The 12191-nt window shown below is 46.3% G+C and overlaps 1 long non-coding RNA gene across 3 annotated transcripts in view; it reads left to right on the top strand.

Moving 5' to 3' along the window:
* LOC130683180 (uncharacterized) overlaps window positions 1-12191 on the top strand; it is a 47310-nt gene that overhangs the window by 17609 nt on the left and 17510 nt on the right. For 2 of the 3 annotated variants that reach the window (XR_008996797.1, XR_008996798.1), the window contains exons 3-4: window positions 7931-8055; window positions 11081-11180. This is a non-coding gene — a long non-coding RNA (uncharacterized LOC130683180). Of the gene's footprint in view, window positions 1-2167; window positions 2326-7930; window positions 8056-11080; window positions 11181-12191 lie in introns of those variants that run through there. The other variant, XR_008996796.1, reaches the window with a different exon arrangement.

Genomic DNA, 12191 nt, shown 5'->3' with positions numbered 1-12191 from the left:
AAAGGAGAGCTTCAAGACACTGTGACCTGCCAGGCCAAACAAATAAACAAACCTCAAACCCCAAACCCCAGAGCAGGATGGGTGTGCCTATAGACAGGGGCAGTTGATAGAGTCCAGTTACTTTGCCCAGATACATCTGGGAAGGGTGGTGCCCCCACTCTCTTCCCACCCCTGGGTTCCATAGCTGGGTTCCTTGGGAAAGGAAGTTACTTCCCCAAGATCAAATAAGTGGTAAGGTAGAGCTCCAAGTCCTCCCTTGGGACCCTATTGCCCCACTGAGAACACATGGGTTCTTAGAGAGGGTGTGAAAAATACTGGCTATTACAATGGTTTGGGGCCCTCCAAATGGCCACAGTTTATGAACACATATAAGTATACCTGTTGTATTAAAGTTACACAAGAGGGGGATGATTGGGGAAAAGATGTCTAAAAAGGCTACTGAGAGGAGACAAAACTGCAAAAAAGGCTGAGAAACACTGTGCTGGGCATATTTCTCTGGCAGCATCTTTTCATCCATGAAAACATTATTTCAAACATCTCGTGTGAAATCATGGACCCCCTGGTACAGATTTGGCTCCCTCTAGAGTGTGAAACATAATTTTCCTACAAACAGAGAGTAACCAGGCATCAACATTTGATTTAATTCTTTAATGAGGGAACCAGCAGGGTGACTGGAGCGCTGGTTCAGAGCACTGGAAGGAGAAGGATTTGTGGGGTCCTTAGGGAAGTGGGGGGCCCAACCAGATGACCAAGCAGATATATGACTAACCTTCTACAGCACAGGGACATCAACAGCTTTGGGGGTCAAGTTTCTACCAGGTCCTAAAGTCAACACAACTTAATTTCTGCAGGTTAATTTCTAACGGTACAGGGCTAAAAACTATCTGCAATCTTATTGTGAATTGTTAGCCAAATACACTGTGACAGTTCCTGGGGATGTCAGGGGAGGGTCAGGCAGGCTTGTTGGGGACTGCACCAGCATGACTTAAAACCTGAGCAATTACCCCTCTACCTTCCTGAGTTTGGTGCATGGCTTTTCTTTAACAGGAGTATGGATTTGTGATTGTTCTTCCAATTTCACTAATTGAACATCTTTGTGGTGTGGATTCCTGATTAGAGGAGCTCAAATGATGTTCAACCTTCCTAGATGAAGAATAATCCTAATTTACACATATTTATATCTCAGATTAATACTTATTTTGTGCCAGGCATTGTTCTAAGTGCTTTGCAGGTGTAAGTTCACTTTATTTGCACAATGCCATGATGTGTGTATATTAGGTTTCTCTAGAGAAACAGAATCAATGGGATGTGTGTGTGTGTGTGTGTGTGTGTGTGTGTGTGTGTGTGTGTGTGTGTATAAAAAGATTTTTTAAAGCAAGAATTGGCTCATGTGATTATGGAGGCTGGTAAACCCAGATCTGCAATGTGGGCCAGTGGGTTTGAGACCCAGGAGAGCTGGTGCAGATGAAGTCCAAAGGCAGATTCAGGGAGAGTTTTCTCCTGCTTGGGGGAGGGTTTGTTTGTTTGTTCTATCCAGGCTTTCAACTGATTGGATGAGGCCTATGCACATTTACTTTAACTATTAAATTGTTAACCTCATCCAAAACCGTCCTAGTAGAAACATCCAGAATAATGTTTGACCAAAAGTTTGGGCACCCTGTGGCCTGGTCAAGTTGACATATATAATTAATTAACCATCACAGTATGGACTATTGTAATGTCCATTTCTCTGAGGCGAAGACAGAGGCTCAGAGTAGGGAAGCAACAAGCCCAAGGTCACACAGCCTGTAGGCTTGGGCTCTTAACCTCTCCCTGTCAGACCTCTAAAGTACACTGCAATGCTCCTGTGTGCTCAAATACTCCCAGTTTTCTTTGAGCACTTGGTGCCCCTTGCCCTTCTCAGATTGAATCAGCCTCCAGACCTAACAGCCTATCTTTCAAAATGTTGTGTCTTGCCCCCTAGCCCCCTCCACCCCCCAGTTCTTCCCATCCCACTAAGTGGAGCCCCCTTCCCGGGCCGGCCCTCCAGGCCCTGCACATTCTGGCCAGCCTTCAGCTCTCTCTCTCCCCTACCTCCCCTTCTCACCCTGTGTGTCCTGCTGGGTTGAGGCCGTTGCCTCTGTTCCTCTTTCCTTTCCTGCTTCCAACTTGCCCTCACTGGGACTTCCTCTTCCCTGTGGGCCTATATAAAAATACCTCCTGTTCATCAAGTTCTACCTACATGAAGCCTTCTTGCTTTCCTCCCTTTGGAAGAAATAAATTCTTCCTGGAAATGTGTTGAGATGCTCAGAGTCTCGATTAGAAGCAAGGATTTGGACCCGCAGGGTGAGTCATACCAGGGACAGGCCAGGGAACAATGGGTGATGAGGTTGTGTGGGTGACAGAGAAGTAGCCACAGGCGGCTCCGTGGGAGAGGGTGAAAGGCACGAGGGGTGGGCGCCGGACGGAGGAGGGTCTGCGTGGTCATTGTGCTGAGTTTATCATGAGGAAGAAGCTTCCCCCCGATGCCCCAGGCAGCATTGATTCCTCAGCCCATCCCAAGCCCCAGCCCGTCACCACTTCATGGAATCAAGTGTGCATCATGTTGCACTGCGGCAGCAGCCTCCTGTTTCTGGGACTGGGTCCTGCTCATCTGGGCATTGCCCACGCCCTGCTGTGCTCACACACTGTCGGGGAGGCTGGGTGTGATGGGGTGAGGGCATCGGCTGTATGCAAGCCTGGCTTTACCATCACTGTCTTCAGTGGCTCTTAATGGACCTGAGATGTGTGCTCGGCACACTGCAGTGCCTCTGTGTGTATACACTGGATGGGTGACTGAGAGGCAGGACAGCAGGAGACAGCATTATTTCCACACGTGACACTCTCAGGGGTGTTTTTAGGAGTTCAAAAAGTGTGGGTGAGACCATATTGACTTTTTCATAGAAACTTCCCATCTTGGATGCTTCTTACCAGATAGCCCTTCTCTCCAGCAACTGTAGGTTTGAGAGCAGCAGGGTTTTCTTGGGGCCCCTCCACCTTCTCCTGGCTCCCACTGACATATTTGTTTTCACGTTGAAAATGTGACCTTTAGTGTGTGTGGTCACATACAGGGCTTAGAGTCTTCTCTGGTGAATCATGGTAACCACCAGTATTTAGAGGTAGGTAACATCAGAGGGGCTCGGATGAAATTGTGTGCCACACAGACATACATTAAAGTACATTTATTAACGCAGGCACAAATAAATTCATACAACTCTATCTGGAGCTCAACAAAGCCCCAGTAATCTGAGCCCTAAGGTTCTCCAATCATACCACCCATGTAAGGTTCGGAGACACAGATGCAGTAATAGTGTGGAAATCACTTTCAGTTAATTTTTATATGCATCATACAATTAGAATCCTCTAACCAATGAGTGAATATAGGATCATTTAAGGAACAAGCCCCAGGTACCATTTCTACAGGGAAGGGCCCCTGGACTGGGCCTGTTCAGGTAAGGGTGGAACATCTCTCTTGTAGCAAATCCACTTTCCTGGAATGTCAAGGTTGGATTTGATCATATTTGTGCTTTGGAAAATTTGGTTCTGGCTGCTGTGTGGGGAATGAACTAGAAGGAGACCAGACCAGTTGGGAAGTTGCTGTATTTTTCTTGTTTACAATGTGTGTTTCATTTATTAATATTGCAACTTAACAAATCCTTGCTATTATTTCCCTTTTCTATTGGAAGAACATTTTTTGAGCACCTGTGTGCTGTAAACACTTCTTCAGGTCAGGGCTGTTTCCCTCTGGGTCCTTGTCCTGGGTCTGGGAGAAGGGCAGGGAGCGGCGGCGTCCTGCATAGCCTGCAGGTGATCAGGGCAGCAAGTGCACCTGGCAGGGTCTGCAGGGAGGGCGGAGTGGAGTGGGCAGTCAGGGTGTTTGGGGAAAGGCTCCAGAGAGTGAGGACCCCCGATGGCCTCTATGTGTAAATTTTGGGAGAAAGTGTCTCTTCCCATGGACAAATTTAAAAAGGGCAACTGCAGCCCTGGGCTATGTAGCTTTGGAGCAGAAGTCACTTTTGTGCAGAAAACTTACTGCTTGCCTCAAAAGGGGCATTGTCCTGGTGAGGGCACACAGGTTAGAGCTGGCTGCACACCCCTCACATGCTGAACACCCCTCACATGCTGAACACCCATGGCTCGGAGATACACTTTTCTCCCCATTTCCATCCTCCAGCAGGCCATCCATTTATGGGCAAGGTCGGCAGGCAGCTGGGACCTGCTCCCTGTTTTCAGTGGGCTCACAGGTGCACTCAGCTGTCATTTTGGGTCTGTTCAGAACTTGGGGACGACTCAGTACCTTGAAGTACCTGTTCCCAAGGGAAACCAGAGGGTTTGGATGATGCTGCCTCTGGCGACAGAAAGTGGGCTTCTCCCAAAGCATCTTCACTTTCATCTTTGCCAATTGCCTCCACGGGCCCATGTCATTCAGGGGCCAACTAGTAGGAGCTGGCATTCAGGGCTTTCAGCTGTTCACTGGCAATGCCAGCCAAAATACCAGGAGACGGGCCAGAGGCTGAACCTGGGAGGAAGGTGGTGGTGGGCGTGGATGTTGGGAGAAGGTTTGGGTAGCATCTGGGGGGCAGGCAGGGAGGGGGGGTGGTAGAAGCTGGGAAGATTCATTCAAATGCGAGTCAGAAGGAACAGGCTCTCCTCTGAGTTGTTCTAGGGTTGCTTGCTGACAGGTCGCCAGCCAGGTAACTGGTAAATTATCCCTCTGTTCCCTCCCTGGGAACTTAGCAGGGACCCATGTTGCAGCCAGCCTGGCTTAGCAGAGGTTAAACCGCCCCCAGGTCTCTCTGGTGACACAGACCCAGGGGAAGCCCACACCTGCCCCCGGGCATGCCTGCACCTTCGGGGTCATCACAGGACAGGTGAAGGCAGCATGGTCCCTGCCTCGGCTCTCCCGCCCTCCAATGCATGCAGCTGTAATGCGCACGCCGGATTATTCTCTCTGCTTGGCTGCAGGGACTTCTGGATCTACTTCCAAATTTCTCTAGAAGCAACTTACTTGGGAAGGATGACTCAGCACGCTGCAGAGAGACTTGCCCCTCCGCACCCACCTGGACCTGCTGGTGGGAAGGTGGTGTGGGGTCAGACCCAGGTGTGAGGAAATGGCTTTAAACCTGCAGCCCTGACTGGCAAGAAGTTCAAGTGCAGTGGATGAGAACATTCCCGATAGAAAGGAAGGCCACAAGGCTGTGGCTAGTTTCTGTTTTATGGACTATGATGCAAATCTGTGTGTGCTAGTTTGTGTGTGTTGAAATGTTTAGTTTTATGGTTATGGGACGGAGTTTCGGAAATTGCTCACCATAGATGTCCTCTGGTCTATCCTCCCCACTTTACTGGTGGGGGATCCGGATTAGAGAGAGCAGATGATGTCCCGGGATTTCACTGCCTGGTAGCTGCTGACAGGGAATGAGAACCCAGAGACCCCCGCATTCCTGGCTGTTACCCTCAGGAGATGATGTGTGGTGGAGTTGGAGACATGTGCAAGCCTCTGAGCTCCCTGTGCCTCCGTTTCCCCATCTTATAAAAAAGGATGTTGTGCTAGGGGTCCATCACTCAGATACCAGCTTAGCACTCCACGATCCTACATTCCTTCCTGTACACATTCTGGCTTTCCCATTTTCCATGTTTCTAAAACAAATATTTGATTCATTTCTTAAAATCAAAGTGCCAGCTAGCATTACTTCTATACATATATCATTAAAAAAAGGATAATTTGCGGATCTGTTTCATAATGATCCATTATATAGCAAGTCAAAAAGTTAAAACTTGCAGTGCACCCAATTAATTATGAAACTTTCAATTCAGGAAAAAAACAAGTAATATTTGTGTTCCTTTCTTCCTGGAATGGAGATGTAAATATTTTGCCTGATACTCTTCAAGTTAGCATTATGCTAATAGCAGTGTAAAGTGTAGCACATATACTTCACCTAAATAGGTGTATAATGTACACACCTTACACAGATAATAAAACATTCATAGCAACATGCTGACAGTCAATGCATGTTAAAAACAGTTTCACATGCAAGGCAGTCCTCAAGCTCTTTTATTATGTTTTACCTCACATTTTATGACATCAGAGATTAATTGATACACACAGCATATTTTTGTAACTTGATCCAATTGTAAAGAGATCAGAAGAGATTCTGTTAGTTCCCTTGGCCACTCACTTGAGGATTTTTAACAGTTCTTCCCATCAGAAGGTCTCAGGCTGCAGCACCATCTGGGCTCTCAGCAGCTGAAGCTAATTCTGTCCCGCTCACCCCGTGGGCTGGTGCTCTGGGCTGCTCAGGATGAGGAGAGTCCTTGGAGTTGCCTTCAGAGGCAGGCCTGGGTACTGCGGGATCAGCTGCAGAAGATGCTGGGAAGGTCAGCCCTGGGCACTTGGGAACAGGGTCCTTTGGACAGGGAGCAGGGGACAAGGCATGTGGTTAAATACAGATTGGTAACTAAGCATTCAAGGGACTCTACATGAGCCCGGAAGGCAAGTGCTGTGTGACCTCAGGAAGGCCCTTTCCCTCTCTGTTTTCACATTTGTAGGATGAGAACTTTGGACTAAAGGCTTTCTAAGACTTATTCCGCACTGGGTGGTCTGAGTTGGTTTTGTATGATCAGGAACGGCTGCTTGGCTAAAATCGCGTCTTCATTATCTCCTAGTGTCTCTGGCTGTATTTGTGCGAGATGGGATTTTTGTCAGTTGCAAATAAAAGGGACTGTGCATGAGATATAGTGGATGCAAAACTCAAGGCACAGACAGGTCATATATTTATTCAGAATGTCTATGACACGGAAGGTAGATAGCAATGATCACAACAGGCAGGCATGCCACACTGGCATGGAGAAACCGTTTCTGTGTGTGTGCTTAGAGCGCCTCCTGCAGGCCACACAAGAAATGCTCCCTTTAATTAATGCCTCGGGTGGGGAGGTAGACCTTCTGTTGTAGAGCCTGCGGACTTTACGAGTTTTATACCACGTGAAGGTATTTCCATTAACACAGGTAAAATAGTTGTTAAGAGAAGACGGCAGGGCTGTGTGCGCCCACCTGTTCCATCAGTATTGCGCACCTCACCCCACTGGAGGCGGGGGCAGTGGAAGGGGGCGGCCGCCTGTGGTGACCCAGAGTGGCCACGTGGTGGCAGTGTTTCACTGTGATGGGACTGAGCAACCGGGCTCGGTTTTAATGAACTTGCCGAGGCAAATTTCTGGGCTCCGTCCTCTAGGATCAGTTTATGGGCACAAGCGAAGATGCAAAATAGGATCCTGAGTGGAATATAATGGCTGTAACAGATACCCTCTGGCTCCCCCCTGTCTTCTTTCCTCTTAGAACGCCTCCCCCCGTTAAGAACTCCTTAGCCCCAGGCAGGGTTCAATATTGTGGAGAAGGGATTGGAGAAGATGAGGCGGTGGTTGAGGGGATGGGAGGGGGTAGAGGGGGTAGACAAAGAGCAGGTGGCTCCAACCAGGCAAGAGTGCCTGGGATGGGGTGAGCCTCTCAGAACCTGAGGAAGCGGGGCTTTCACGGAGCGCCTGGCTTTCCTCTCCCACCCGCGGGCCGGAGCCCCCAGGGCCCGCCCTTTCTCAGGGGCGCGGGGAAGGCAGCTTCTCCCACACAAGACTGGCAGAGGGCAAGGCTGTGAAAAGTGAGGGCAAGCCGTGGGGATGAGGACCCTGAGCAGCGTACAGCACTCTCCTCGGCCAAATTCCTCTTTGGTGAGACTTGGGGGCTGAGCCACTTGGGAGGTCCCAGGGCCACTGGGGAAATGAATCGAACACCCCGATCCCAGGGCTCTGCCACCGCTCAGTCTGTTCTCTGGCCCAGGAGTCTGTGGGTTTCATAAGCTTCTGGGAGAACCCAGGGGGCCCTGGAGTCCGATGTCTAGGAAATGCTTTCTTTGGTTCCTCCCAGGGAGAAATTGAGTGACCGAAGAAGTGAGGGTGCTGTGTGAAGCACAGGGCCCTGGAATCCACTCCTTGAAGCTGCTAAAGTCGGTCTGCATTCATCTCCTCAAGATTTAGGACCTTCTTGGGCCGGTAAGCAGATCTACACCTGCTGAGGCCTGCCTTTCTTCCCATCCAGATTTTCCCACGGACAGATCCGGGGTCCTCAGGAGGGTCTGTTGGCTGTCACTTCATAACCACGGGGTCTCAGCTTTAGATCTTAGATTCTTTTTGTTCTGGAAAAAAATGTAAACATATACAAAAGTAAAGAGAATAGTATAAATTCTTATTTATCTATTACCTAGATTCAACAACTATTAAGATTTTGCTTTAGTTGTGTGACCTAATCATATTTTCTTTGTTGTTTTCATTTTCATCTTTGATAAAATATTATCAAGCAAACTCCAAAAGTGCAGTTATTTCTCCCTTATGTAGGGCATTTTCTCCATAATTTGCATGCCATTAACACATGTTAATAATAATTTCTAGGTATTATCAAATTCCTTGTCTGTACTCAAATTTCTTCAAAACTGTCTCAGAAATGTCTTTTTGCATTTAGTCTGAAGTCTAGAGATTGGTGTTATCTCCTAATATCACCTAATATATGCAGGTGCAGAGATACACTGATGCGGCATTTAAAATAGAGCAAACTTCTTAGCCCCAAACACACAGGCCCATTGAAGTAGAGATCCTCACAGTTTCAGGGTCAGAGGGGCTTTGGAGATCACTTGGTACCTGCCCTCCCCAAAATCAGGGAGATATTGATGTATCTTCAACATGTTAGGGACAGTTGTACATTTAGTGCCTCCTCACACTGTTCTGGGGTCCCCCAGTGGACACAGTGGAGATTCGGAATAGAGAAGCTCATTTAACTGTCTGACCCTGAGTGAATTACTATTTTCTCTGAGGCCAAGACCTGTAGCAATGAAAGGTAGAGGAGAAGCTTGCTTAACACACATCCATTTAACCATCTCTCCAGCTAGGCCCACTCTGTCCACTCCATGAGCTGAAGAGTGTCTGTGGCCTGCAGGCTTGGCTGCAGACACTCACGGGGCTCCCGAGGGGGCATCCAGCAGCTGAGAGGCAGGCCTTCCCACACACGGTCACATTGTCCTCCAAACCTGTGCCAGCTCTCCTTGATTTTAATGCTCATTTAATTTAACCAAAAATCAATGACATATGGATGTCAAAAAGAAAAAATGTTGTTCCTACCTTCTCTGAAACAGTTTAATGCAACATAAAGACTTGGAGTAGGCAAGTTGACAAAATATACCCCCTGCTGGCTTTACTGAGATATAATTGGTATAGAACAGTGGGTAAGTTTAGGATGTACAACAAAATGATTTGATATGTGTATGTATTGTGGAATGAACACTACAATAAAATTTACATAGTTACAATTTTTTTTTGTGATGAGAACTTTTAAGATCTACTTCTTAGCAATTTTCAAATACACAATACATTATTATTAATATAGTCACCATGCTGCTCATTACATCCCCAGAACTTATTCAACTTATCGCTGGAAGTTTGCATCCTTTGACCAACATCTCCCCATTTCCTGTATCTCTCTGGCCCTCTGGCAACCACTATTATATTCTCTGCTTCTGTGAGTATTTTTTTTTAGATTTCACATATAAGTGAGATCATATGGTATTTGTCTCTCTCTCTCTGACTTATTCTACTCAGCATAAGGCTCTCAAGGCTCATCCAAAGGCTCACCCTTCAGGCTTGTCACAAATGGTAAGATTTCTCTTTTTAATGGCTGCATAATATTCCTTCACATATATGTACCACCTTTTCTTTATTCATTCATATGTCAATTGACACAGGGTGTCTCCATGCCTTGGCTATTGTGAATAATGCAGCAATGAACATGGGGGTGCAGATATCTCTTCAAGATGGTGATTTCACTTACTTTGTATTTATACCTGGAAATGAGATTACTGGATCACATGGTAAAAACTGGCTTTTGAATTATGTACATATGAGATGGTTGTAAAATTATAAAAATATAATTATGAAATTATGCAAACCTGGAAAAAGTCCCCAATTCACATTGTTTCTTAAGAGAGTTAAAGTTCTTGCTCCACTTTTAAGAAATGAAAACTAGAAGTCATGATCAGCACACAGAGTTTATGAAAGGCCATCTGGATCTAGCCAGCAGCTCTCTTCCAAGTAAAACCTTGTGTGGGTCAACACTGGCTTTGAGGAATGAAAGAATGTTCATATGTATTACATTGAAATTAAGTGCTTAAAGTATGTATTTATCATCTTTTGCAATTCCCTGCTTTGCTTTGTTTCAATGAACTACCCATCTACAGGTGGATAGTGTTGGATATAGCATTCTGTATTAATAATAAATATTTATCTCAGAGGAAAAATCTGAAGAAGAGATGAGACTACACACATTTTCCAGGCCAATGCCTGGCACACACCAGGTCCTCAATAAATACAAAGTCTCATTCTCTTCTCTTTCCTTTTCAATGATAAGTCACCACAACTTTCCAAGACAGCTGATTCCATTTTCAAACAAACCTAGGTTGTGAGACGCTCTTCTAAAGCCTGCTTATAATTTCTCCCTATAAGCTCTAGTTTTGTCTTCTGGGTGTGCCCAGAACCAAGGCAGTCTACGTGTCTTTGAAGAGGACCATCTTGTCTTTCCAAGAGCCTTTTCTTCTCTAGCCAACCCTAGTTCTTTGTAACCGTCCTCGTATGATACGTGTTTTCACCATTCCTCACTTATTACTTTATTCTTCTGCAGGCCTGCTCCACGTACCCCACGTTCTAGCCCAGACGAGTGTGCCGTTCCCTGTGCTGTGCTGGGGAGCTGCTCCTCCACTTTGCTCTTATCCTGGACGCTCCCTTCCAGCGGGACCACCGGCCACTGCCTGGGTGTTTGGACTGTGCCAAATGTCGCTACTATAGGCCTTGCTGTCAACTAAAACTTTTAAGTCTTTTTCTTCTAGATACTACTGTGAAGCCAGGCCTTTTCAATCCTTAAATTGTACATATGATTTTTTTCAGCCTGTATGTGGGAATTCATTTGAAATATATTTCATCTTGTTTATTTCAGCCTAGGTTTCTAGCTTGAGTCTTTTTCTTTTTTCTTTTTTAGGTATTTTGATGCAAGTCTTCAGCAATTGATTGTTTTCCCCAGCTTGGAGTTATTGGCTAATTTGGAAAGGCGGCCTTCTAGGTCTTTCTTCAAGCTGCTGGTAAATATATTGGACAGTGAAGGGATTGGAACATAGCCATGGGACACATTGTAAGAGGTTCTGCCCTCCCTCTAATTCATTTAGCACTCAAGTCAACAAATATTTATTAAAATGTACATGATAGGCATTGTTTTCAATGCTGGAGACACAGCAGTGGGCAAAACAAACAAAAATTCCATCTTTATGAAGCTTCCATGTTAGTGGACATCATTTTGGCTTGTAAGTTTACACTGATCATATATATATGCCTTTGTCCTTATTTAATTAAGCTCACACTTATTCATAAGAATAGTCTGTTGAGTGCTTGTTACATGTTGAACCTGAGCCTTGTTTCTGTTCTTCATGCATGTAATGTAGCAGGTGGGAGCTGATGTAAGACAGATATGTTCAGATATGCCAAACCCACTGGATTGGCAAAAAGCTCATTATCACACTGTTGGGGTCCTCTCTTCTTTCTCTATCCAAGAACCTTTTGTAACATTTTCAGCCTAAAAGGAAATTTCTCCAAACTTTTCAAGTGGGGAGAACTAGTATTGGTCAACCCTTTGTAGTGACAGCCCTTTGTAGTAGCTATTTGTTGCCACTCAGGGGCGCCACTGAGTATAGAATGTCTACTGGCCCTGTGACCCTGTGGTACTTGAGCGACCTGGCCAGGTTGGTGCCCTTCAAAGGGAGGCAGTTCTCACTCTGGGCTGCACCCAGCAGGCTGTCTGAAGCAGTCCCTGGATGGCTCAGCAGACCTCTGGGATCTGAAACCCTGCCTTTCTTCAGTCCGAGAACACTTTGGGGAGGTAGGTGGAAAGAAGGAGGAGCCTAGGGCTGAGATGTTTTTCCTTTGCAAGCCTCAAAATCTAAAAATGTATTCCATTCCCTTCTTGACATAATGTTAATTGATCAAAGCCTTCCCAGTACTCTTTCATCTAATGTGAAAAAAGAATCGGGCTGCTTCCTAAAGAAGGGGTTGGAGGACAAGGTGCTGATTTGGGGGTGCAGACCAGGGATTGCTCCCTG

The sequence above is a fragment of the Manis pentadactyla genome, chromosome 3, assembly GCF_030020395.1.
Source record: "Manis pentadactyla isolate mManPen7 chromosome 3, mManPen7.hap1, whole genome shotgun sequence".
Lineage (NCBI taxonomy): Eukaryota > Metazoa > Chordata > Mammalia > Pholidota > Manidae > Manis > Manis pentadactyla.
The sequence above is the reverse complement of the archived record's forward strand: the minus strand, read 5'-3'. Positions and strand labels throughout refer to the sequence as shown.